This window comes from Cornus florida, unplaced genomic scaffold, assembly GCF_030987335.1.
Source record: "Cornus florida cultivar Cherokee Brave unplaced genomic scaffold, ASM3098733v1 CherokeeBrave_3.0.0_Hap2_Chr03, whole genome shotgun sequence".
Taxonomy (NCBI): domain Eukaryota; kingdom Viridiplantae; phylum Streptophyta; class Magnoliopsida; order Cornales; family Cornaceae; genus Cornus; species Cornus florida.
This window is the reverse complement of record NW_026775573.1, coordinates 43,466,892-43,492,886: the sequence shown is the minus strand read 5'-3', so window position 1 is coordinate 43,492,886 and position 25,995 is coordinate 43,466,892.

Here is a 25,995-nt window from a genome sequence, read left to right as displayed (position 1 = left end):
GATTTAATTGATTTAAATTAATTAAATTCTATTTGATGATATCTTGCTTATCTTGCACTTTTGATTTGATATATGTAAAGACCATGATATGTTGCTTAACATATATTAATTTGAGGTTAATTGAAATCAAGAGAATTTAATCACCTTGTTTAATTAAATTCTATCTAATGGCTCCATGGATCTATTGGTATTTTAGAAGTTGTTTCTATATTCAAATCATGGACTTGAACTTGTTAAGTATTCACTTGATTGTGTTTTGAGCATTGGACAACTTTGTTGTTATATTTATATTCATGAGAACATGTTTTCTTTATATAATATATTGATGCCATGTGTAGTGAATTGTACACTTTGTAATTGACATTATGTATGTCATTTTAGAATTGAAACTCAAAGGCATGGATTGTGTGGTTTCAACTTACTTGTGTATGGAAGGTGTTTTCATGCATTGTATAAGTTATGTATAAGTTGTGAACTTATTTGGGTTAATTTTGGAATCTTGGAACTTTGTTGAGTTGAGATGGCTAGGGTTTGGCTCTAGTACGGGGACGTGAGTCCTCTAAGTCATTGAGATAGTGCGCACTTAGGGTGGTCTTCCCTGCGGGTTAGTGCCCGGAATAACCATTGAGGTCTCGGCAGAATTCCGAGCTTAGATGTCCAAGTCTTCCACTATTTGTTTTCGCATTCAATTCCAAGTTAACAATCATGTTTATATTGTAACTTGTGGTTTTAGTTATTGGCGATTTTGATGTTGTTAAGTACATCCATGTATATGATTTTAATGAATCATTTTGATGTTGTTAAGTACATCCATACTAAATTGATATATTTAGTTGATTTCACACTTTTAGATTTCTAGTTGATAACCTAGAGAACCTATGTCTTGATGTGTGGTATTAGATATTCTAGTTATGTTAAATTGTTATATTTAGTTGATGTTGCATTTTAGACTTCAAGTTGATTACCTTGAGAATCTATATGTTGTGCTTTATGTAAGCATGCTCCTATGTTGTTGCTTTGTGTAAGAATGACCCTATGTTGCTAAAATTGCATGAATGAGGTGATTGATGCTAGAAATGATCCTAGGTAGCTAGGATGCTCCTTGAGTCTCACCTTTGACATAGACGTTAGGTGGAATGAACCACAATAACTAAATCATGCAAACTTGTAAAACGTAGGTCGATGCATGCTCATTTCCTACGAGTAGATTTATATTACTCACCCCTACGATACTGGGGCATATTTCAGGTACAAGAATCAAGGTTGCGATTCTCGTCATGCTTGGATGATTGGTGGACTTAAAGATTTTCATTTCTTGTAAAGGTTGGCTTGGAAAGCCATTTGCCTTATATGTCAAAATATGTATATTTAAATTTAAACATGTAGTGTATACATGAGTGCACTCCTTACAATATATTTGACATGTATGAGATGAGGCCGGAGGCCAATGACATGTAATTGTATCCTAAGTAGTTTTAACTTCATGAAATATTATGAAAATGTTGAAAAATGTTAAGTTATTGTCTCACTATGTTTGCATCCGGTGTGGGAAATCCATTCTTACTCTTTCATTGGATTTCATTAAACATGTATGAAGTGTGGCCAAGGGCCGAATGGTAATTTCCAATCATTTGCTAATTTTGGTTTTCAAAATTTCCATTTCATTTTCATTTTCGCCTTTTTGGCCGTCGTGGGGTTAGATTTTGACTCGACCATTTCCGAGAGCCGCGGACCATTCCCGCGCGCTCAAAATCATTTATTACGTTTGCGTGTATATTCGTTTCAGCCTAGAAGTGTATTTGGTATGTTTGGTGAAAACTTACATTTTTTGTCGTTTTGAGCCTAAACTGAGCATAAGGGCATTTTGGGCTTTTCACTTGAAGAATAAAGTTTTCTTTTGGCATGGCTGGCTAGGAAACATGATTTTGAGGGTAGTTTCTTCTTTGTGTTTTTCTCAAAAAAGCCAGAAAGTCCTCAAAATTGCATTTAAAGTCAGCATTTCAGGCGCAGCCTACAGGAGTTCGAGCGCTCTAAATAGGGAGTTTGAGTGCTCGAACTTTGGGCAAATTTCTTAGGGCAAATTTTAAGCACTCGAAGTCCTTGTTCGAGCGCTCAAAGTACTATTTACGGGTGTGTGTGTCTTGGTTCAACATTGCACCTCCGACTTCAAATCATTATAACTTCTTCGTTTTAACTCTGAATTGGTCCGTTCTTGAGTCTAAATTGATCGCGTCGAAATAAGCTTTCCAATGGTACTAATTAGGGCTTCAGATTCTTCTTGTGCCTCAAGTTATTCAAGTTTTAGTAAGGTAGTGTCTATTTTTGGTTCGAACCGGGATAGGGTATTCCTTCCTTCGACTTCAGAACTTGATATCTTTGCCGTCCAGACCCCGTATCAAGTGATTCTTGAGTCTATCTTTATTAATTTTTCGTTGTCTTTCCAATGGTGTGCACGGTGGCACCCATTTTAGTGTGAAATGACCATTTTGCCCCTAGGTTCATTCTTTTTCCTTTTTGAAACGTTGTTCCTGCATTTTCTTCCTTTGGGTTTTGTGACCTTGTTGAGGGTCACCTTGGTGTCTTAGAGGAGTGTTGTATCTCTAGAGACAATTGTTCTATCTTTTGCTTCCGCATTTTGGATCTGTTTTGGGTTATCACAGGACACACTGGGTTAAAAAATCCAGGGTCGTCACAGGTGGTATCAAAGCTCCTAGGTTTGAATACCTTGGACGACGGGTTTTGGGTGCATATCATGCTTATGTTGCCATGCTCTATATATTTATATGCTTCATGATAACATGTTTTGGTTTGATAACATGTTTATATGCTTATGTGCTTATGTGGTATATGTAGTATACCATTTGTTTAAGCTTGATTTTATTCTAATGTAAAGAGCATGACATGTGATGTGTGCTAGATTAGGATTGTATATGCATTGTTGGGTTGCATATTTGGCAGGACTTGGGATTAGTCATTGGATGTTTGAGTTGAGATTGAGTCGTTTGGTGAGTTTTCACTTAGTACAATGGTTGGTGAAATTGGTTTCATTTTGGCATTCTTCCTTGAGGTTGTTGGTGATTGTCCACATGGTTTTATGGTAGTATAGGTTGTTGTCGACCTAGCATTGGTTTGAGGTAGTTGGTGAGACACCTTTTGTTTAGGCTCTCATGAGGTGAGTCCTTTGGCGTTGCCAAGGTGCTGGATTATTGGTTTTGGGCCACGATGAGGTCATGGACCTCTTAGGATCCTTAATTGTTTTGGAAGTTTCCTCTGATATTGCAATTTTCGTGGGCAGGTACGTTGTGGGCGAGTGCATGGCACTGTCATGCTACCGTACTGGCTAGCTACAAGTGCAGTTCAGATGGAATCAATGTTGGTTTTGTTGTGATAGGCGTTGTCCTTTTGGTTGGTGATGATGTGAGTTTTGTTTTGGGCGTCTGGTGTTGAGATGGTAATTGATGGTCTTTTTGAGGATGATTTTGGAGATTGAATTAGTTGACTGCTTGTATGGCTAAAGTAGCCATTTTGTTGAGTTCTCTTTGTGTGATGATGTTTTTAGGATCGAGTCGATTGATCAATGTTTTGGGTTGGTGAGAGCATTGCATTGTTAGTGTCATGTATAGCGTCACCTCTAGATTTAGAGTTGGATTGTTGGAGTCTTACCATTGTGGTAAAGGCTCACGTTTGTTTTGAGACAGGTTGTTGTCGCATTGGTTTTGGAGTCAATTTATGGCTAAGAATTGTCCTTCCTTTTACTTAGACACTCTAGGACACGATGTCCATAAGGCTCATTATTGCATCATTTTGTTTTCTGCGGTTTCATTTACTACCATGTTATTAGTATGATTTCTGATGTTGTGATGCATGAGTAGGTGGAGGTCTATCCATATTTTCCTTCTTGTTGTGTGGCTTTAGCATGCCTTCTTTATATACTTAGAGATGCCATGTTGTTATTGTGCTTTAGTGACATGCTTTTGTGCTTACGTGGAGACGTGTTGCATGTACCTTTGATTTTTATCTATGTGAGTAGATTTATTTCTTGATAGTTGTATTTCCTTGTCATATGTATAACTTCCAGGTTTGGTTTTCCCCATTCATTTCCCTCGGTCGTACGTAGTGTGTATGCAGGTTTCCACACGGGTTTTGTGTTGGTTCGTGCTAGGGACTTCGCTAGGAGTGAGTCTCTTCTCTTCGTTGCAGTGTTGACAGCTTTGGGGTTGGTTGGTCCGTAAGGATCACTATCATTGTCTTAAGTCCTTGGTGAGGATTTGATGGATTTTGGTCGACTTACTTCCATGTAGGGGGTGAAGTCTTTGACCTTGCTGTCTTTCATTTCAGAGATGGAGTCGTGGTGTTGTCCTTCTTAGGACTGGTGGTTCCCTTTCTTTCATGTCTTCCCTTAGGGAGTTTTTGCCATGGTTGCTGACGGGTTGTGGTGCTCAGTGTGAGTGGATTGGTGTGAGATCATTTTAAGAGGACTTGTGTCCATTTGATTGGGGATATGGTTGACTCATTGTGTATGTTTGACGCCATTTAGGAATGTCTTTTGGAGACTTGGTTTAGTTTTGGAGACCTTGATGTGGTTGACTCTTAGAAGAGTTTTGAAAGATCATTGTTGGATATGGCTTGTCTGGGAAGTTTTCTCGTCCTAGTTACGGCTAGGCGTAGCTTTGAGGAATCGTAGTTCTGATGATTGGCTGTGGATCAAAAAATTGAGGAATTTTGATTTAACTTGGTGTTTCCAAGTACGGTTTTGAGAGATTCATTTTGTGACCTTGGTTGTTGGCATTCTGATGTATGTGCCTCTTGGTTGATTTGTATTTGGAGGATTTAGTTATCCATGATAGGGATGCGGATCTGATATTTGATTACAGTGTAGTCTTGTAGTTGATCTGTTTCAGGGAGATATGAAGGACTTTCGATGAAATGTCTTATTGTGAGGTTTGTTTTGATTTCTGTAGGCATTGACTTGCTTGTCAGGTTTTGGATTCCTGATTAATGTTGTTAATAGGGGTATTTTGAGACATTGGAGATGTTAGTTTTGTTATGTTGAGGATTTGGGGCCTCAAGCATAGCGGTACCTATCGTATTGTTGTTAGAGCTTTGGGATTGGCCAAGATGGTCCGGCCGGACATCTTTGGACCATATCTCAACTCTCACAAAATGTTGGTCTCCGTAGTGCTTTCGGCAATGATCATTTTTTTGACACTGATGTCATTTGTATCGAGAGGTTTCTTAGGTAGACCTAGTGGGGGGCAGGTTATGAATTAGTGCCTTATACTATCATGCTACAGTACAAAGTTGTGTGTTGTGGGTGAGTACTAGTTGCAGTCGATGCTACCTTACTGACGAGTAAGTGTAGGCGGGCACTAGGTACTGTCATTGCTACCACACTTTTGAGTGCATTGTGGGCGGGTTTTGGTCACTATTCGTACTGCCACGTTGTGTTTGTTCTGTACCCTGATTTGATACGTAGATATCTTAGAGTTCTTTTGGTGGTTGTTTTCAGATCCATACGATAGTTCGTCAGGAGGGATGCTTACGGTTGTGGTCTTCCATTCCCTTGTCTGACCTTAGGTTCTGTGTGTGAGTTCTGACTTGTTGTATGGCTGCATAGTCATTTTCCTTTCGAGAGGCTGTCTTGTTATGAGCACGTAGGTGCAAATGACACAGGGTTGTGGGGTTCCTTTCAACTTTGAGGTCGCTGGTGTAGCGTGTTGTGTGGGATACTCGGAGACGTACTCTGTGGTGTTCCTTGTTTCGCCTTTTGTTGGTTGGGGCTGGATTTCGGGGACGAAATCCTTTTTAGGTGGGAAGGTTGTAATGACCCGGTCATTTTCATTCCTTTCCTTTTCTCAGATTTTCACGGATATTTTTTTTTCGTTGATCTTTTCCTTTCTGAGTTCAGTTTCTCGTCACTTAGTGTCATCTTGAGTACTCGAGAATGGTTTCTGAGACTCTTTTCGGTTAATTGACAACTTCCTTTGAGGACCGAGTCATTTTCACATTTTCCCTTTTGTGACACTATTCACTTTCGTCTTTTTCTCGGTTGTCACTTTGTTGGCATAACCTCACTTTTTGTGTTCGGATTCGATTCCAGATTTGCATGCATCCACGATATTTAAATTCAATGCTATATGTATTTTCACTTTTGTAGAAAAGCATGCTAAGTGCTTACTTTTCTTGTAAAGGGTATAAATACAAGACCTTTTTGTAATTTTCCTAACTTTAGGGGTTTTTGTGTAATTACTGTAAAGTAATTATTTTTTGTCTTAGGGACCATTTTGTAATTTAATTTGGAAGTTATTTTCAAAAAGGATTTTTTTGCAATTTTTAGAAAGTGTGACAAATGTCACACTCTCATTGGTCCACTTGTTGACATGTGTGTGGAAACACTTTAAGGCCTTGGATGAGGACATGTGGATGGTGGAGATTTAACCACTTGTTGGCCTAGGATTGGTGCACTTGTTGGCTTGGATGATTGACAAGTGTAGGCTTGAGATTTAGCCTAGGATGGAGCCTTAGATTTGTGACAAGTGTAGACTCACAATTTGATTAGTGTGTGTGTGAGAGGTAGTGTAAGAGCACATAGTGAGTGGAGGATCTCTATCCCCTCCACTCACATTTCATCTTCATCATTTTTCATTTCCTCCCTCTTTTGTAAAAAAAACCCTAGCCTCCATGGATAGAGCCTAATGCCTTAAGCTTTGACCTTGATTTTGAGAGCCTTCCATTGATTTCCAAGCTTGAACTTGGGAATACACTTTGTTCCCCTCATCTTCCTCTTCATAACCCTAGAAGGGTTTGCCATTTTGTGTTGATTTTGCCTTGGATTCTAGAGAGACACTTCTCTAGTGAGGTAGGGAATGTTATAGGGTTTTATGTTTGTTGTCTTGCATGTTTTTTTATGCTTATACAACTTGTATGCATGTAGTGTATTAATTTGAGAAATTATGATTAATGGTAGTTTGCTTGTAACTCATTTTAGACTTGGTAAATGGCATGGCCATGAGTTGTTCTTTGATATATATTAATTTGGGTTGATTTAGATGAGTTTTCAAATCTAGAGATTAAATGGATTTAATTTGGTTTAAATTCTAGTAAATTGTGTTTTGTGTGTAATCCATCTTAGACTTCATATATGGTATGACTATGACTTAGTGCTTGATATAAATTAATTTGAGATCATTTGGACAACTTTTGAAATCTAGAGATTTAATTGATTTAAATTAATTAAATTCTATTTGATGATATCTTGCTTATCTTGCACTTTTGATTTGATATATGTAAAGACAATGATATGTTGCTTAACATATATTAATTTGAGGTTATTTGAAATCTAGAGAATTTAATCACCTTGTTTAATTAAATTCTATCTAATGGCTCCATGGATCTATTGGTATTTTAGAAGTTGTTTCTATATTCAAATCATGGACTTGGACTTGTTATGTATTCACTTGATTGTGTTTTGAGCATTGGACAACTTTGTTGTTATATTTATATTCATGAGAACATGTTTTCTTTATAGAATATATTGATGCCATGTGTAGTGAATTGTACACTTTGTAATTGACATTATGTATGTCATTTTAGAATTGAAACTCAAAGGCATGGATTGTGTGGTTTCAACCTACTTGTGCATGGAAGGTGTTTTCATGCATTGTATAAGTTATGTATAAGTTGTGAACTTATTTGGGTTAATTTTGGAATCTTGGAACACTGTTGAGTTGAGATGGCTAGGGTTTGGCTCTAGTACGGGGACGTGAGTCCTCTAAGTCATTGAGATAGTGCGCACTTAGAGTGGTCTTCCCTGAGGGTTAGTGCCCGGAATAACCATTGAGGTCTTGGCAGAATTCCGAGCTTAGATGTCCAAGTCTTCCACTATTTGTTTTCGCATTCAATTCTAAGTTAACAATCATGTTTATATTGTAACTTGTGGTTTTAGTTATTGGCGATTTTGAGGTTGTTAAGTACATCCATGTATATGATTTTAATGAATCATTTTGATGTTGTTAAGTACATCCATACTAAATTGATATATTTAGTTGATTTCACACTTTTAGATTTCTAGTTGATAACCTAGAGAACCTATGTCTTGATGTGTGGTATTAGATATTCTAATTATGCTAAATTGTTATATTTAGTTGATGTTGCATTTTAGACTTCAAGTTGATTACCTTGAGAATCTATATGTTGTGTTTTGTGTAAGCATGCTCCTATGTTGTTGCTTTGTGTAAGAATGACCCTATGTTGCTAAAATTGCATGAATGAGGTGATTGATGCTAGAAATGATCCTAGGTAGCTAGGATGCTCCTTGAGTCTCACCTTTGATATAGACGTTAGGTGGAATGAACCACAATAACTAAATCATGCAAACTTGTAAAACGTAGGTCGATGCATGCTCATTTCCTACGAGTTGCTTTATGTTACTCACCCCTACGATACTGGGGCATATTTCAGGTACAAGAATTAAGGTTGCGATTCTCGTCATGCTTGGATGATTGGTGGACTTGAAGATTTTCGTTTCTTGTAAAGGTTGGCTTGGAAAGCCATTTGCGTTATATGTCAAAATATGTATATTTGAATTTAAACATGTAGTGTATACATGAGTGCACTCCTTACAATATATTTGACATGTATGAGATGAGGCCGGAGGCCAATGACATGTAATTGTATCCTAAGTAGTTTTAACTTCATGAAATATTATGAAAATGTTGAAAAATGTTAAGTTATTGTCTTACTATGTTTGCATCGGGTGTGGGAAATCCATTCTTACTCTTTCATAGGATTTCATTAAACATGTATGAAGTGTGGCCAAGGGCCAAATGGTAATTTCCAATCATTTGCTAATTTTGGTTTTCAAAATTTCCATTTCATTTTCATTTTCGCCTTTTTGGCTGTCGGGGGGTCGGATTTTGACTCGACCATTTCCGAGAGCCGCGGACCATTGCGCTCAAAATCATTTATTACGTTTGCGTGCATATTCATTTCAGCCTAGAAGTGTATTTGGGGTCAAAAGTATGTTTGGTGAAAACTTACATTTTTTGCCGTTTTGAGCCTAAACTGAACATAAGGGTATTTTGGGCTTTTCACTTGAAAAATAAATTTTTCTTTTGGCATAGTTGGCTAGGAAACATGATTTTGAGGGTAGTTTCTTCTTTGTGTTTTTCTCAAAATAGCCCAGAAAGTCCTCAAAATTGCATTTAAAGTCAGCATTTCAGGCGCAGCTTACAGGAGTTCGAGCGCTCTAAATAGGGAGTTCGAGTGCTTGAACTTTGGGCAGATTTCTTAGGGTAAATTTTGAGTGCTCTAAGTCCTAGTTCGAGCGCTCGAAGTACTATTTACGGGTGTGTGTGTCTTGGTTCAACATTGCACCTCCGACTTCAAATCATTATAACTTCTTCGTTTTAACTCTGAATTGGTCCATTCTTGAGTCTAAATTGATCGCGTCGAAATAAGCTTTCCAATGGTACTAATTAGAGCTTCAGATTCTTCTTGTGCCTCAAGTTATTTAAGTTTTAGTAAGGTAGTGTCTGTTTTTGGTTCGAACCGGGATAGGGTATTCCTTCCTTCGACTTCAGAACTTGATATCTTTGCCGTCCAGACCCCGAATCAAGTGATTCTTGAGTCCATTTTTTTTTTTATTTTTTCATTGTCTTTCCAATGGTGTGCACGGTGGCACCCATTTTAGTGTGGAATGACCATTTTGCCCCTAGGTTCATTCTTTTTCGTTTTTGAAACGTTGTTTCCGCATTTTCTTCCTTTGGGTTTCGTGACCTTGTTGAGGGTCACATTGGTATCTTAGAGGAGTGTTGTATCTCTAGAGACCATTGTTCTATCTTTTACTTCCGTATTTTGGATCCGTTTTGGGTCATCACAGGACACACTGGGTTGAAAAATCCAGGGTCGTCACAGGTGGTATCAGAGCTCCTAGGTTTGAATACCTTGGACGACGGGTTTTGGGTGCATATCATGATAACATGTTTTGGCATGGCAACATGTTATCAAACCAAAACATGTTTTGGTTTGATAACATGTTTATATGCTTATGTGCTTATGTGGTATATGTAGTATGCCGTTTGTTTAAGCGTGATTTTATTCTAATGTAAAGAGCATGACATGTGATGTGTGCTAGATTAGGATTGTATATGCATTGTTGTGTTGCATATTTGGCAGGACTTGGGATTAGTCATTGGATGTTTGAGTTGAGATTGAGTCATTCGGTGAGTTTTCACTTAGTACAATGGTTGGTGAAATTGGTTTCATTTTGGCATTCTTCCTTTGAGGTTGTTGGTGATTGCCCACATGGTTTTATGGTAGTATAGGTTGTTGTCGACCTAGCATTGGTTTGAGGTAGGTGGTGAGACACCTTTTGTTTAGGCTCTCATGAGGTGAGTCCTTTGGCGTTGCCATGGTGCTGGATTATTGGTTTTGGGCCACGATGAGGTCATGGACCTCTTAGGATCCTTAATTATTTTTGAAGGTTCCTCTGATATTGTAATTTTCGTGGGCGGTTACGTTGTGGGCGGGTGCATGGCACTGTCATGCTACCGTACTGGCTAGCTACAAGTGCAGTTCGGATGGAATCAATGTTGGTTTTGTTGTGATAGGCGTTGTCCTTTTGGTTGGTGATGATGTGAGTTTTGTTTTGGGCGTCTGGTGTTGAGATGGTGATTGATGGTCGTTTTGAGGACAATTTTGGAGATTGAATTAGTTGACTGCTTGTATGGCTAAAGTAGCCATTTTGTTAAGTTCTCTTTGTGTGATGATGTTTTTGGGATCGAGTCGATTGATCGATGTTTTGGGTTGGTGAGAGCATTGCATTGTTAGTGTCATGTATAGCGTCACCTCTAGATTCAGAGTTGGATTGTTGGAGTCTTACCATTGTGGTAAAGGCTCACGTTTGTTTTGAGACAGGTTATTGTCGCATTGGTTTTGGAGTCAATTTATGGCTAGGAATTGTCCTTCCTTTACTTAGACACTCTAGGACACGATGTCCGTAAGGCTCATTATTGCATCATTTTGTTTTCTGCGGTTTCATTTACTACCATGTTAGTAGTATGATTTCTGATGTTGTGATGCATGAGTAGGTGGAGGTCTATCCACATTTGCCTTCTCGTTGTGTGGCATTAGCATGCCTTCTTTATATGCTTAGAGATGCCATATTGTTATTGTGCTTTAGTGATATGCTTTTGTGCTTACGTGGAGACGTGTTGCATGTACCTTTGATTTTTATCTATGTGAGTAGATTTATTTCTTGATAGTTGTATTTCCTTGTCATATGCATAACTTCCAGGTTTGGTTTTCCCCATTCGTTTCCCTCGGTCGCACGTAGTGTGTATGCGGGTTTCCACAAGGGTTTTGTGTTGGTTCGTGCTAGGGACTTCACAAGGAGTGAGTCTCTTCTCTTCGTTGCAGTGTTGACAGCTTTGGGGTTGGTTGGTCCGTAAGGATCACTATCGTTGTCTTAAGTCCTTGGTGAGGATTTGATGGATTTTGGTCGACTTACTTCCATGTAGGGGGTGAAGTCTTTGACCTTGCTGTCTTTCATTTCAGAGATGGAGTCGTGGTGTTGTCCTTCTTAGGACTGGTGGTTCCCTTTCTTTCATGTCTTCCCTTAGGGAGTTTTTGCCATGGTTGCTGACGGGTTGTGCTGCTCAATGTGAGTGGATTGGTGTGAGATCATTTTAAGGGGACTTGTGTCCATTTGATTGGGGATATGGTTGACTCATTGTGTAAGTTTGACGCCATTTAGGAATGTCTTTTGGAGACTTGTTTCAGTTTTGGAGACCTTGATGTGGTTGACTCTTAGAAGAGTTTTGAAAGATCATTGTTGGATATGGCTTGTCTGGGGAGTTTTCTCATCCTAGTTACGGCTAGGCGTAGCTTTGAGGAATTATAGTTCTGATGATTGGCTGTGGATCAAAAAATTGAGGAATTTTGATTTAACTTGGTGTTTCCAAGTACGGTTTTGAGAGATTCATTTTGTGACCTTGGTTGTTGGCATTCTGATGTATGTGCCACTTGGTGGATTTGTATTTGGAGGATTTAGTTATCCATGATAGGGATGCGGATCTGATATTTGATTACAGTGTAGTCTTGTAGTTGATCTGTTTTAGGGAGATATGAAGGACTTTCGATGAAATGTCTTATTGTGAGGTTTGTTTTGATTTCTGTAGGCATTGACTTGCTTGTCAGGTTTTGGATTCCTGATTAATGTTGTTAATAGGGGTATTTTGAGACATTGGAGATGTTAGTTTAGCTATGTTGAGGATTTGGGGCCTCAAGCATAGCGGTACCTATCGCATTGTTATTAGAGCTTTGGGATTGGCCAGGATGGTCCGGCCGGACATCTTTAGACATATCTTAACTCTCACAAAATGTTGGTCTCCGTAGTGCTTTCGGCAATGATCATTTTTTTGACATTGATGTCATTTGTATCGAGAGGTTTCTTAGGTAGACCTAGTGGGGGGCAGGTTATGAATTAGTGCCTTATACTATCATGCTACCGTACAAAGTTGTGTGTTGTGGGTGAGTACTAGTTGCCGTCGATGCTACCTTACTGACGAGTAAGTGTAGGCGGGCACTAGGTACTGTCATTGCTACCACACTTTTGAGTGCATTGTGGACGGGTTTTAGTCACTATTCGTACTGCCACGTTGTGTTTGTTCTGTACCCTGATTTGATACGTAGATATCTTGGAGTTCTTTTGGTGGTTGTTTTCAGACCCATACGATAGTTCGTCAGGAGGGATGCTTACAGTTGTGGTCTTCCGTTCCCTTGTCTGACCTTAGGTTCTGTGTGTGAGTTCTGACTTGTTGTATGGCTGCCTGGTCATTTTCCTTTTGAGAGGTTGTCTTGTTATGAGCACGTGGGTGCAAATGACACAGGGTTGTAGGGTTCCTTTCAACTTTGAGGTCGCTGGTGTAGCGTGTTGTGTGGGATACTCGGAGACGTACTCTGTGGTGTTCCTTGTTTCGCCTTTTGTTGGTTGGGGCTGAATTTCGGGGACGAAATCCTTTTTAGGTGGGAAGGTTGTAATGACCCGGTCATTTTCATTCCTTTCCTTTTGTCAGATTTTCACGGATATTTTTTTTTCGTTGATCTTTTCCTTTCTGAGTTCAGTTTCTCGTCACTTAGTGTCATCTTGAGTACTCGGGAACGGTTTCTGAGACTCTTTTCAGTCGATTGACAACTTCCTTTGAGAACCGAGTCATTTTCACATTTTCACTTTTGTGTCACTATTCACTTTCGTCTTTTTCTCGGTTGTCACTTTGTTGGCATAACCTCACTTTTTGTGTTCAGATTCGATTCCAGATTTGCATGCATCCACGATATTTAAATTCCATGCTATATGTATTTTCACTTTTGTAGAAAAGCATGCTAAGTGCTTACTTTTATTGTAAAGGGTATAAATACAAGACCTTTTTGTAATTTTCCTAACTTTAGGGGTTTTTGTGTAATTACTGTAAAGTAATTATTTTTTGTCTTAGGGACCATTTTGCAATTTAATTTGGAAGATATTTTCAAAAAGGATTTTTTTGCAATTTTTAGAAAGTGTGACAAGTGTCACACTCTCATTGGTCCACTTGTTGACATGTGTGTGGAAACACTTTAAGGCCTTGGATGAGGACATGTGGATGGTGGAGATTTAACCACTTGTTGGCCTAGGATTGGTGCACTTGTTGGCTTGGATGATTGACAAGTGTAGGCTTGAGATTTAACCTAGGATGGAGCCTTGGATTTGTAACAAGTGTAGGCTCACAATTTGATCTTGCATTAGTGTGTGTGTGAGAGGTAGTGTAAGAGCACATAGTGAGTGGAGGATCTCTATCCCCTCCACTCAGATTTCATCTTCATCATTTTTCATTTCCTCCCTCTTTTGTAAAGAAAACCCTAGCCTCCATGGATGGAGCCTAATGCCTTAAGCTTTGACCTTAATTTTGAGAGCCTTCCATTGATTTCCAAGCTTGAACTTGGGAATACACTTTGTTCCCCTCATCTTCCTCTTCATAACCCTAGAAGGGTTTGCCATTTTGTGTTGATTTTGCCTTGGATTCTAGAGAGACACTTCTCTAGTGAGGTAGGGAATGTTATAGGGTTTTATGTTTGTTGTCTTGCATGTTTTTTTATGCTTATACAACTTGTATGCATGTAGTGTATTAATTTGAGAAATTATGATTAATGGTAGTTTGCTTATAACTCATTTTAGACTTGGTAAATGGCATGGCCATGAGTTGATCTTTGATATATATTAATTTGGGTTGATTTAGATGAGTTTTCAAATCTAGAGATTAAATGGATTTAATTTGGTTTAAATTCTAGTAAATTGTGTTTTGTGTGTAATCCATCTTAGACTTGATATATGGTATGACTATGACTTAGTGCTTGATATAAATTAATTTGAGATCATTTGGACAACTTTTGAAATCTAGAGATTTAATTGATTTAAATTAATTAAATTCTATTTGATGATATCTTGCTTATCTTGCACTTTTGATTTGATATATGTAAAGACCATGATATGTTGCTTAACATATATTAATTTGAGGTTATTTGAAATCTAGAGAATTTAATCACCTTGTTTAATTAAATTCTATCTAATGGCTCCATGGATCTATTGGTATTTTAGAAGTTGTTTCTATATTCAAATAATGGACTTGAACTTGTTATGTATTCACTTGATTGTGTTTTGAGCATTGGACAACTTTGTTGTTATATTTATATTCATGAGAACATGTTTTCTTTATAGAATATATTGATGCCATGTGTAGTGAATTGTACACTTTGTAATTGATATTATGTATGTCATTTTAGAATTGAAACTCTAAGGCATGGATTGTGTGGTTTCAACCTACTTGTGCATGGAAGGTGTTTTCATGCATTGTATAAGTTATGTATAAGTTGTGAACTTATTTGGGTTAATTTTGGAATCTTGGAACATTGTTGAGTTGAGATGGCTAGGGTTTTGCTCTAGTACAGGGATGTGAGTCCTCTAAGTCATTGAGATAGTGCGCACTTAGAGTGGTCTTCCCTGAAGGTTAGTGCCCGGAATAACCATTGAGGTCTCGGCAGAATTCCGAGCTTAGATGTCCATGTCTTCCACTATTTGTTTTCGAATTCAATTCCAAGTTAACAATCATGTTTATATTGTAACTTGTGGTTTTAGTTATTGGCGATTTTGATGTTGTTAAGTACATCCATGTATATGATTTTAATGAATCATTTTGATGTTGTTAAGTACATCCATACTAAATTGATATATTTAGTTGATTTCACACAATTAGATTTCTAGTTGATAACCTAGAGAACCTATGTCTTGATGTGTGGTATTAGATATTCTAATTATGCTAAATTGTTATATTTAGTTGATGTTGCATTCTAGACTTCAAGTTGATTACCTTGAGAATCTATAAGTTGTGCTTTGTGTAAGCATGCTCCTATGTTGTTGCTTTGTGTAAGAATGACCCTATGTTGCTAAAATTGCATGAATGAGGTGATTGATGCTAGAAATGATCCTAGGTAGCTAGGATGCTCCTTGAGTCTCACCTTTGACATAGACGTTAGGTGAAATGAACCACAATAACTAAATCATGCAAACTTGTAAAACGTAGGTCGATGCATGCTCATTTCCTACGAGTTGCTTTATGTTACTCACCCCTACGATACTGGGGCATATTTCAGGTACAAGAATTAAGGTTGCGATTCTCGTCTTGCTTGGATGATTGGTGAACTTGAAGATTTTCATTTCTTGTAAAGGTTGGCTTGGAAAGCCATTTGCGTTATATGTCAAAATATGTATATTTGAATTTAAACATGTGGTGTATACATGGGTGCACTACTTACAATATATTTGACATGTATGAGATGAGGCCGGAAGCCAATGACATGTAATTGTATCCTAAGTAGTTTTAACTTCATGAAATATTATGAAAATGTTGAAAAATGTTAAGTTATTGTCTCACTATGTTTGCATCGGGTGTGGGAAATCCATTCTTACTCTTTCATAGGATTTCATTAAACATGTATGAAGTGTGGCCAAGGGCCAAATGGTAATTTCCAATCATTTGCTAATTTTGGTTTTCAAAATTTCCATTTCATTTTCATTTTCGCCTTTTTGGCCGTCGGGGGGTCGGATTTTGACTCGACCATTTCCGGGAGCCGCGGACCATTCCCGCGCGCTCAAAATCATTTATTACGTTTGCGTACATATTCGTTTCAGCCTAGAAGTGTATTTGGGCTCAAAAGTATGTTTGGTGCAAACTTACATTTTTTGTCGTTTTGAGCCTAAACTGAGCATAAGGGCATTTTGGGCTTTTCACTTGAAAAATAAAGTTTTCTTTTGGCATGGTTGGCTAGGAAACATGATTTTGAGGGTAGTTTCTTCTTTGTGTTTTCTCAAAAAATCCCAGAAAGTCCTCAAAATTGCATTTCAAGTCAGCATTTCAAGTGCAGCCTACAGGAGTTCGAGCGCTCTAAATAGGGAGTTCGAGCGCTCGAACTTTGGGCAGATTTCTTAGGGCAAATTTCAAGCACTCGAAGTCCTTGTTCGAGCGCTCGAAGTACTATTCACGGGTGTGTGTGTCTTGGTTCAGCATTGCACCTCCGACTTCAAATCATTATAACTTCTTCGTTTTAACTCCGAATTGGTCTGTTCTTAAGTCTAAATTGATCACATCGAAATTATCTTTCCAATGGTACTAATTAGAGCATCAGAATCTTCTTGTGCCTCAAGTTATTCAAGTTTTAGTAAGGTAATGTCTATTTTTGGTTCGAATCGGGATGGGGTATTCCTTCGTTCGACTTTAGAACTTGATATCTTTGCCGTCCGGACCCCGAATCAAGTGATTCTTGAGTCTATCTTTATTAATTTTTCGTTGTCTTTCCAATGGTGTACACGGTGGCACCCATTTTTGTGTGGAATGACCATTTTGCCCCTAGGTTCATTCTTTTTCGTTTTTGAAACGTTGTTTCCGCATTTTCTTCCTTTGGGTTTCGTGACCTTGTTGAGGGTCACATTGGTATCTTAGAGGAGTGTTGTATCTCTAGAGACCATTGTTCTATCTTTTGCTTCCACATTTTGGATCCGTTTTGGGTCATCACAGGACACACTGGGTTGAAAAATCGAGGGTCGTCACAGAAACTTCCAGAGGTCTTGCAGGTGTATTTAAAGATTGCATTTTCAATTTAGGCAATTTAAAAACCTCCCAAAGCCTTATTTCCTTTCCTTGGGCAGTAACTCGGAATGATATTTACCCTCTTGACCTGATTTTCTTGGGGGCGTTTTGGGTGTTTTGCAATGAATTTTTTTTGTTTCCGTCTATGATGCTGGGTAGAAAACATGATTTTAGGGGGGGTTTCTTCTTTGAGTTTCCCAAAAAAGTCCATTTAGATACCCGTTTTTACTCTCAGTTGCAGTAACAGTGGGTTGCCCTCGTCGGGCCGCCGCGACATCATTTTTGTTTTTGACCTTTCTCCCCCGTCCAGACTCCAAATCGAGTAAAAAAAATTTTAAACTTGACTAATTTGCCGTTCTCTATCCAATGGTGTACTCGGTTATACCCGGATATTTCTGAATAATTACTAATTTATCCTTTTTACTTTATGTCCGTTTTTCTTTGTTTTGCCGTTTCTGCTTCGTCCGGACTCCAAATAATGTGATTCTTGAGTCCATTATGATTATTTTTTTATTGTCTATCTAGGAGTGTGCTCGATAGCACCTGAATCCATTTTTTTAAAATGACTATTTTGCCCCTAGTGGTTTATTTGTCATATTTTCGATATTTTGCTTCCGCGTCAGTTCTCATTGAGTTGTACGACCTCATGGAAGATCATAAAATTTTCTTAGAGGCGTGTTGTGCCTTGGGAGACCATTATTTTATTTCTTGCTTCCGCATTTCGGATTCGTATTCGGGTCAACTTTTGGGTTCATCACTGACGCACCGGGTTGTAAAACTTGGGCCGTCACATAGCCATGCCATATATCAAGTCAAAAATGGAAAACAAGTAAGGTACAATTAAATAGAATTTAAATCAAATTAAATTCATTAAATCCCTAAATTTGAAAACTCATTCAAATGGTTCCAAATAATTATATAACAAAGATCAAGTGAAGGTCATGCCATATACCAAGTCAAAAGTGAGTTATATACATACTAAAGTTAATCATAATTTCTCAAAATTAATATAAGACATGCGTACAACTTATACATCATCACAAAAGCCATTAAATCACTTAAAAAATAAACTAGAACACCCCCTACCTCACTAGAGAAGTGTCTCTCTAGAATCCAAGGCAAATCAACCCAAAATGGCAAACCCTTCAAGGTTTATGTAGAGGAGGATGAGAGTAACAAAAAGTATTCCCAAGGTCAAGCTTGGAAATCAATGGAAGGCTTTCAAAAATCAAAGTCAAAGCTTAAGGCTTTAAGCTTCATCCATGAAGGCTAAGGTTTTTTGGTGAGGAAGAAAGTGATACAATGAGATAAAGTGTGAGTGGAGAAAATAGAAATCCTCCACTCACTATGTGATCCTGCACCATGGGCAACACACATAGGTCTTGGTCAATTGGACAAAAACCCTTCTTTAACAACATAATCCGAAAGTGGCCCAAAAATATTTGCAATTAAGTCCTCCTCTAAATATCTTGAAAACTTAATTTCAAAATGGTCCTCAAGACAAAAATAATTACTTTAAGTAATTACACAAATGACCCCAAAAAAAAAGAAATTTTTTTAAAGAAGTGTGCATCCACACCCCTAAGGAAGAAAACACACTACAGTATGCATTTCCAAGAAATTAAAAATACCAATGTCAATGAAATCATGTAGCATGGATGCATGTAAAAGTGGACACAAATCAAAACACGAAAAGTGAGGTTATGCCAACAAAGTGACATATGGGAAAAAGACGAAACGTGAATAGTTTCGAAAAAACGAAAATGTGGAAATGACTCGGTCCTTAAAGGAAATTGTCAATCCAAATGAAAAAGTCTCGGAAACCATTTCCAAACACTCGAGACGACACCCAGTGATGAGAAACAGAACTCGGAAAAGAAAATTAAGCGGAAAAAAATTTACTTATAAAATTTAAGAAAAAGGAAAGGAAGGAAAATGACCGGGTCATTACAACCTACCCTCCTTAAAAGAATTTTGTCCCCAAAATTAGGAACATATCAGAAAAGAATAGAACAAAGACCGAACAAAAGGTCAAATCAATGAATAGCTCATAAAGCACTAAAGGACAACTTTAGAAGTCTCAAGATCAATTGAAGGAATGCGAAACCATAAATCGAGACAACACCTCATACGAATTGGCATGTTAACTCAACGTCAACCATCGAGAGAATCTTAAGACAATGAAACGTTGAGACACGATAAAAGAAGAGAGTGATAAGGTAGTATAAACAGTGAACAGAACTCGCCCACACTTACTTGTTAGTAAGGTAGCATGACAGTATAAGGCACTAGTCCATAACATACCCCAAACCAGGTTAACTCTAAAAAATCTATCAATACGGATGACATCAATGTCAAAAATGATCATTACCAAAAGCACCACAGAAACTAGGCATCTACGAGGGTTAGAGTAGTTAATCCCAAAACTCTAACAACAATGTCATAGGCACCGCTATACTTAAGGCCTTAAATCTACAGTGCAAGTAGAACCAGCAGCTCCTACATTGTAAAACACCTTTAACACTCTCATACCACGTCATGAAGCCACAAAGGAAAAGGAATGAAACGGTGCCTCCCTGGCCCGCGTCTCACTCCTCCAGACAAAGACTGCGATTCTACACTCACATGAGCTTTACTCGCATCAACCATCAGACTAAGGTCTTAAAACACCCAACCAACAGAATAGACAAGAAGGTTCCTGACATGGGTCCTTACAGAATGAATTTCTCCTATCTAAGAAAGAAACTCTTAAAACAAGAATGCATCGAAGGGATAAGACAGATCCTAAAAGACAATGCCAAAACTAGTTATGAAAGCAAACAGTTAGCAGGCAACATAGTAACGAACTACCTACTCGTACAAGTAGTAAAAATCACGTAAGACATGTCAGTGTATACAGGAGAAGAACATAAAACATGATGATATGCTGCATATAATCATGTCAAAATGAACTAGTGTATATAATGTACTCAGGCAGACAAGCATATACCACATGCTAAAATAACAAGCAGGTACCATGTGCTAAGGCAAACGAGTATATATCATATGCTAAGATAGTCAAGATAAGCTTCTAAATAAGTTACCACATAAGCAAACAGACTTGTTATCAAATCAAAACATGTTATCAAAAAGCACGTAAGTACATGGTATGACAATACACGTGAATGAAAAGCGTAAGGTATGCCGACAGACGTCGCACACGGTCATGCTGACATAAGCACGCAGACATGATATCATACCAGGATATGATAGCAACCCAGACGATGTTATCAGGAAGTATATATGCACATAAAGCATGCTTAACAAATAATAGATTTCTCAAAACACCTGAGCATGTGAACATGTTATCATACAAGACATGTTATCAAACATGACATGTTATCAAGATACAAATAACATATCAAAGAAAAACAACGTGAGCATGATATATATCCAAAACCCATCATCCAAGGTATTCGAACCCAGACGTTCTGATACCACCTGTGACGACCATGGATTTTTCAACCCAGTGTGTCCTGTAATGACCCGAGACGGATCCAAGGATTGGGAAGCAAAACAAAGACAAGTCCTTAGAGATGTACATCATCCCTAAGACACAAGAATGGCCCTTAAAGGAGTTTCAAGGGTCAATGGAAATAAAACAAAGACAAGGGTATCAAAACCCTACCAAAAGAAGGACCAAGGGTAAAATGGTCATTTTACCCTAAGATGAAGGAATTTAACTTCCAACAAGTCAAATGAAGTCAAAAAAATCCAAAAACATCCATTGGTAACTTCATATAAAGTCCCAAGGCTAAGGGAAGAGAAAAACCAAATGAACCTTATCCCGGTTCGAACCAAAACTGACACCCTCTCACTAAAACAAGAATATCTTGAGTTAGCAGAATAATATGAAATTGGAATTGGTACCATTGGAAATATTACTTCCACACAGTCAATTTAGACTCAAGAACGGACCAATTCGGAGTTGAAACAAAGAAGTTACAATAGTTCAAAGTTGGAAGACCAAAGCTGGACCTTCAAAAAAGATTCTGGAGGACTTGAACTGGTTCAATCCCCCTTGAACCGGTTCAACATGGACATAACATCCATTCTGGACCAAAATTGACTCTTGAACTGATTTAACCTTCCTTGAACCGGTTCAACCTGAGTAGAAAGAGTAAAATGCAGCAGAAATAGTAAAAATGCAAAAAAATGAGTTTGAAACGCGGTTTTCCACAGCAGAAATAGTAAAAATGTCATGAAGAAAATCCCCCTAAAATCATTTTTTCTATATGACGGAGTTAAGAACAGAATTTATTTCCCAAAGAAAATCCCCAAAATGCCCTTGAGCAAGATTTTTCAACAAAAATGTGAAATGAGTTCATAGGAGGCTCATTTCACCAACGAAAGAGTTTTTCATGAAAATGATCAAGCACACAAACATAAATAGTGATTTTGAGCGTATGAGAAAGGTCCACGGCTCCCAAAAATGGCCAAGTTAAAATCTGACCCCCCGACGGCCAAAAAGGCGAAAATGAACTTGAAATGGAAATTTTAAAATCCAAAATTATAAAATGGTTTCAAATGACCATTTGGCCCTTGACCACACTTCATACATGATTAATGAGACCCTACAAAAGAATAAAAATGGAATTCCTACACCCGATGCAAACATAGTGAAGCAATGACTTATGATTTTTCAATATTTTTATAATATTTCATGAAGTTAAAAGTTACATAGGATATAAAATACATTTCATTGGCCTTCGGCCTTATCTCATACATGTCAAATACATTGCAAAAGGTGTACTAATGTACACATTACATATTTAGAATCAAATATACGCATTTTGACATAGAAGGCTATAAGTGACATTTCAAACTAACCTTTACAAGAGTCATGAACAAGAATACACTTAAAGAACTTCAATTCATCGAAATGATCTTAGGATATTGTGAATACCAAACCAAGGCATCCGTACTTGACAAATCACCCGGTAACTTTGGGGTGAGTAAACAAGTTTACTCGTAGGGAATAAGCATGCATAGACTCAACATTTTTACATTAACATGAAACAATTCAAAAGGATCATGCCACCTAATGTCTATGTCAAAGTGAGACTCAAGGATGATCCTAAGTTACATAAGTAGTTGAAATGAGATACACGACATGCAAGCATACCGGTTGCAAGTGTACTAAATGAAGATGAAAACATGCAAGGCAAGTATACGAGACACGAGTATACTAAATGGAATCTAGATACAAGAAGTAAGTGCACAGCTTCAAGTATACTGAATGAGATCTAAATACACGAAGTAAGCATAATGTCTATGCAATTAAACAAGGTAAGAAATACTCCATATAACACGGCAAGGTTTAAATCTTCAAGAAATAAAACACTTGAAATTTAAAGAGTGAAATAAATGACATGAAAAGGGTATTTACTCTTCAAGGGATAACACTTGAAACTTAAGGATGAACTCAACAACACGAAAAGAATTATACGTGAAATCAAGGATAATGCATAATATCTATGCAATTAAACAAGGATGGAATATTCCATAAAACACGAAAAATGTCTTAAATCTTCAAGGAACACAACACTTGAAATTTAAGGAATGAAATCACGGATGAAGCATAAAATCTATGCAATGAAATAAGGATGGAATATTTCATAAAACATAAAAAGGAGAATACATGAAATTAAGGATAATGCATAATTCCTCAAATAAAAATATATCAACATGCATATATATCAACATCCATAACTACTATGGCATGAAAGATGTCAAAAAATAAAGTGTGCAACTCATTACACAAGACAAAAATATATTCAATGAAGGAAACATATTCTCATGAATATAAATATAACAATAATGTTATCCAATGGTCAAAACATAAACAAATGAATATACAACATATCCAAGTCCATGATTTAAACATAAAATCAACTTCTAAGACATAATCAAATCCATGGAATAATTAGAAAGAATTTAATTAAATAAAATAATTAAATTCTCTAGATTTTAAACCAATTCTAAATAACCTTAATTTAATATATGTTGAAGGACATAGCATGGTCATCACATATATAATATCAAATAACTAAATAAGTGATTAAAGCACTTAAAATAAAATTAATTAAGCTAATTAATTAATTTCCTCTAGATTTTTAAACAACTCCAAATGCTCATAAATTAACATAGGTTAGAGAACATGCCAAGTCCTACTTTAATATCACATTTCTAGTTGATTTCATGCATGATACAACCATATGAATTAAACTTTCACCAAAGAAAACTATTAAATAAAAGTTACAATTCTTATTTAGATAATCCCAATTTAATAAACGTCAACAAGCATACCAAGGCCTAAATTTCTAGCGTGCCACAATTTAATTCCAAGTTGTACATCATCATGAGAATTAAATCTTAACCATAGAAAATAATTAAATTAAATTCTAGATTATGAACAAAAGCATGCATACAAGTTGTATAAGCATCAATAGCATGCAAGACAACAAAGATATGAACCTATAACATCCCCTACCTCCACTTGAGATGAAATCTCAAATCCCGACCAAAATGAAACGGCTTCGAATTCGACAAAACTTCTAGATTTTGTCGGGGACAACACAGTGAACATTAAACTCCAAAGAGGACATACCAAAATCCAAACTTGACCTCAAACCTGAACTCAAAAATTTGCCAAAACGACATTCCAATTGGTTGGAATTAAAGGCCTTGTCAAGACGAACATAAAACACTACGACACTATGGTATTTCACTAAAGGGATGAGGTTCAAAAGAGGAGAGAGAAGGTGGCAACCATGGCTACCATGGAACCGCCAAGACAAAGGAGAGAGAGAGAAAAATCTAATTTTTCTTCTTAAGTGGCCATATTTATAGAAAAACCCTAAAAGTGTCCCGAAAGGGCCCCATCGGGTCAAGAAAAGTGGAATTTGAGCAAACGCGCTCAAACAGCTATACTCTATGAACAAAAAAGATCCAAAATGAGAAAATATGAATAACAGAAGAAACAGTGTCTATAACCGAGTCCCGAGTAGAGAGATATGCCCTGAACAAGTTTAGCGGCAACTAGGGCCAAAAAACCTAAAACTGGGGAAAAGCGACCAGAAGGAAATCCCAAGAGTACATGACTCAACGAAAAGTGAAAATGAATCCTGTACGAGGATCTAGGCTCAAAACAAGACATTTAGCATGTAATGACCTGGTCATTTTCCTCCCTTTCATTTTTCTCAAATTTTACGGATAAATTTTTTTCGTTTAATTTTCTTTTTTGAGTTCTGTTTCTTGACGCTTAGTGTCATCTCGAGTGCTCATAAATGGTTTTTGAGACTCTTTCCCTTGAATTGACAAGTTCTTTTAAGGACCGAGTCATTTCCATATTTTCAATTTTTGGATACTATTCACTTTTCGTCCTTTTCCCTATTTTGTCTTTTCCCCGTTTATCACTTTTTGGCATAACCTCACTTTTTGTGATCGGAGTTGGTTTTTGGCTTCATTTATCTTCATTCTAAGTGGTTTCCACGATATACGTATCTTTACTTTTGCAATAAAGTACTCTGGTTACTCCCGGCGTCCATAAGAGTATGGATGCATAGTTTTTCAAAATCTTTTTCTTTTCTTGGGGTGCTTTTCACAAATATCTTTTGAAGATATTTTATTTCAGGGGTTTTTAAGAAAATATTTTTGGAAAATATTTTCATTCTGGGTCATTAGTGCAGTTTTCACTTTTTAGAGTGGTCATTGTGCAATTAATGAAAGTTATTGTAAAAATGAGTCGTTTTGAGACTGGATCCTTGTATGGGATTCATTTTCACAATTCATCAAGTTGTGTGCTCTTAGAATTTCCTTCGGCCATTTTTCTCCAATTTCAAGGTTTTTAGCCCTAGTTGCCGCCAAACTTGTTCGGGGCATATCTCTCTGCTCGGGACTCAGTTTTTGACACCGTTTCTTCCGTTGTTCATATTTTCTCATTTCAGTTCTTTTTTGTTTACAAAGATTTTTTGTTTGAGCGTGTCTGCTCAAATTCCACTTTTCCGAACCTGGCGGGCACTTTTAGGGTTTTCCTATAAAAGGGGGGTGAGACATTTCATTTTTCACTTTCTCCTCCCTTCATGCACGACCAGAAGCTGTCATGGCAGCCCAAGGGGGGCTACCACCCTTCTTCTCTCAATTAAACCTTTTTCCCTTTGTTAAAGAGTCATAGTGCCTTTGCATTTTGTGTTTTCTTGACTACACATATCTTTCCCCCTTATTAGAACCCGTTTTTGGCCAATTTTTGAGTTTGGGTTTGAGGTCAAGTTAGGATTTTGGTAGGTCCTCTTTGGAGTTTAATGTTCACGGCATTGTCCCCGACAAAACCCCAAAGTATTGTCGAATTCGGAGCCATTTCATTTTGGTGGCTTTTGAGATTTTCATCTCAAATTGAGGTACAGAATGTCTTAGGCTTTTATTTATGTTATATTGATGATTTTATAAGCTTATACCACTTGTATGCATGTTTTGTATTAATCCTAGATTTCCTTGTATAGGATTTAATTCTCAAGGATGTGTATAGCTTAGAATTAAAGTATAGCATGCTAGTAAATTTGGCCTTGGTATAGTTGTTGACATATATTAAATTTGGGTCATTTGAATAAGAATTACAACTTTTATTTAATATTTTTCTTTTGTGAAAGATTAATTCCCATGGCCGTACCTTACATGAAATTAACTTGTGATAGGCTAGTAAATTAAGTCTTGGCATGCTCTTCAACATACTTTAATTTTGGAGCATTTGGATGAGTATGAAAATCTAGAAATTTTAATT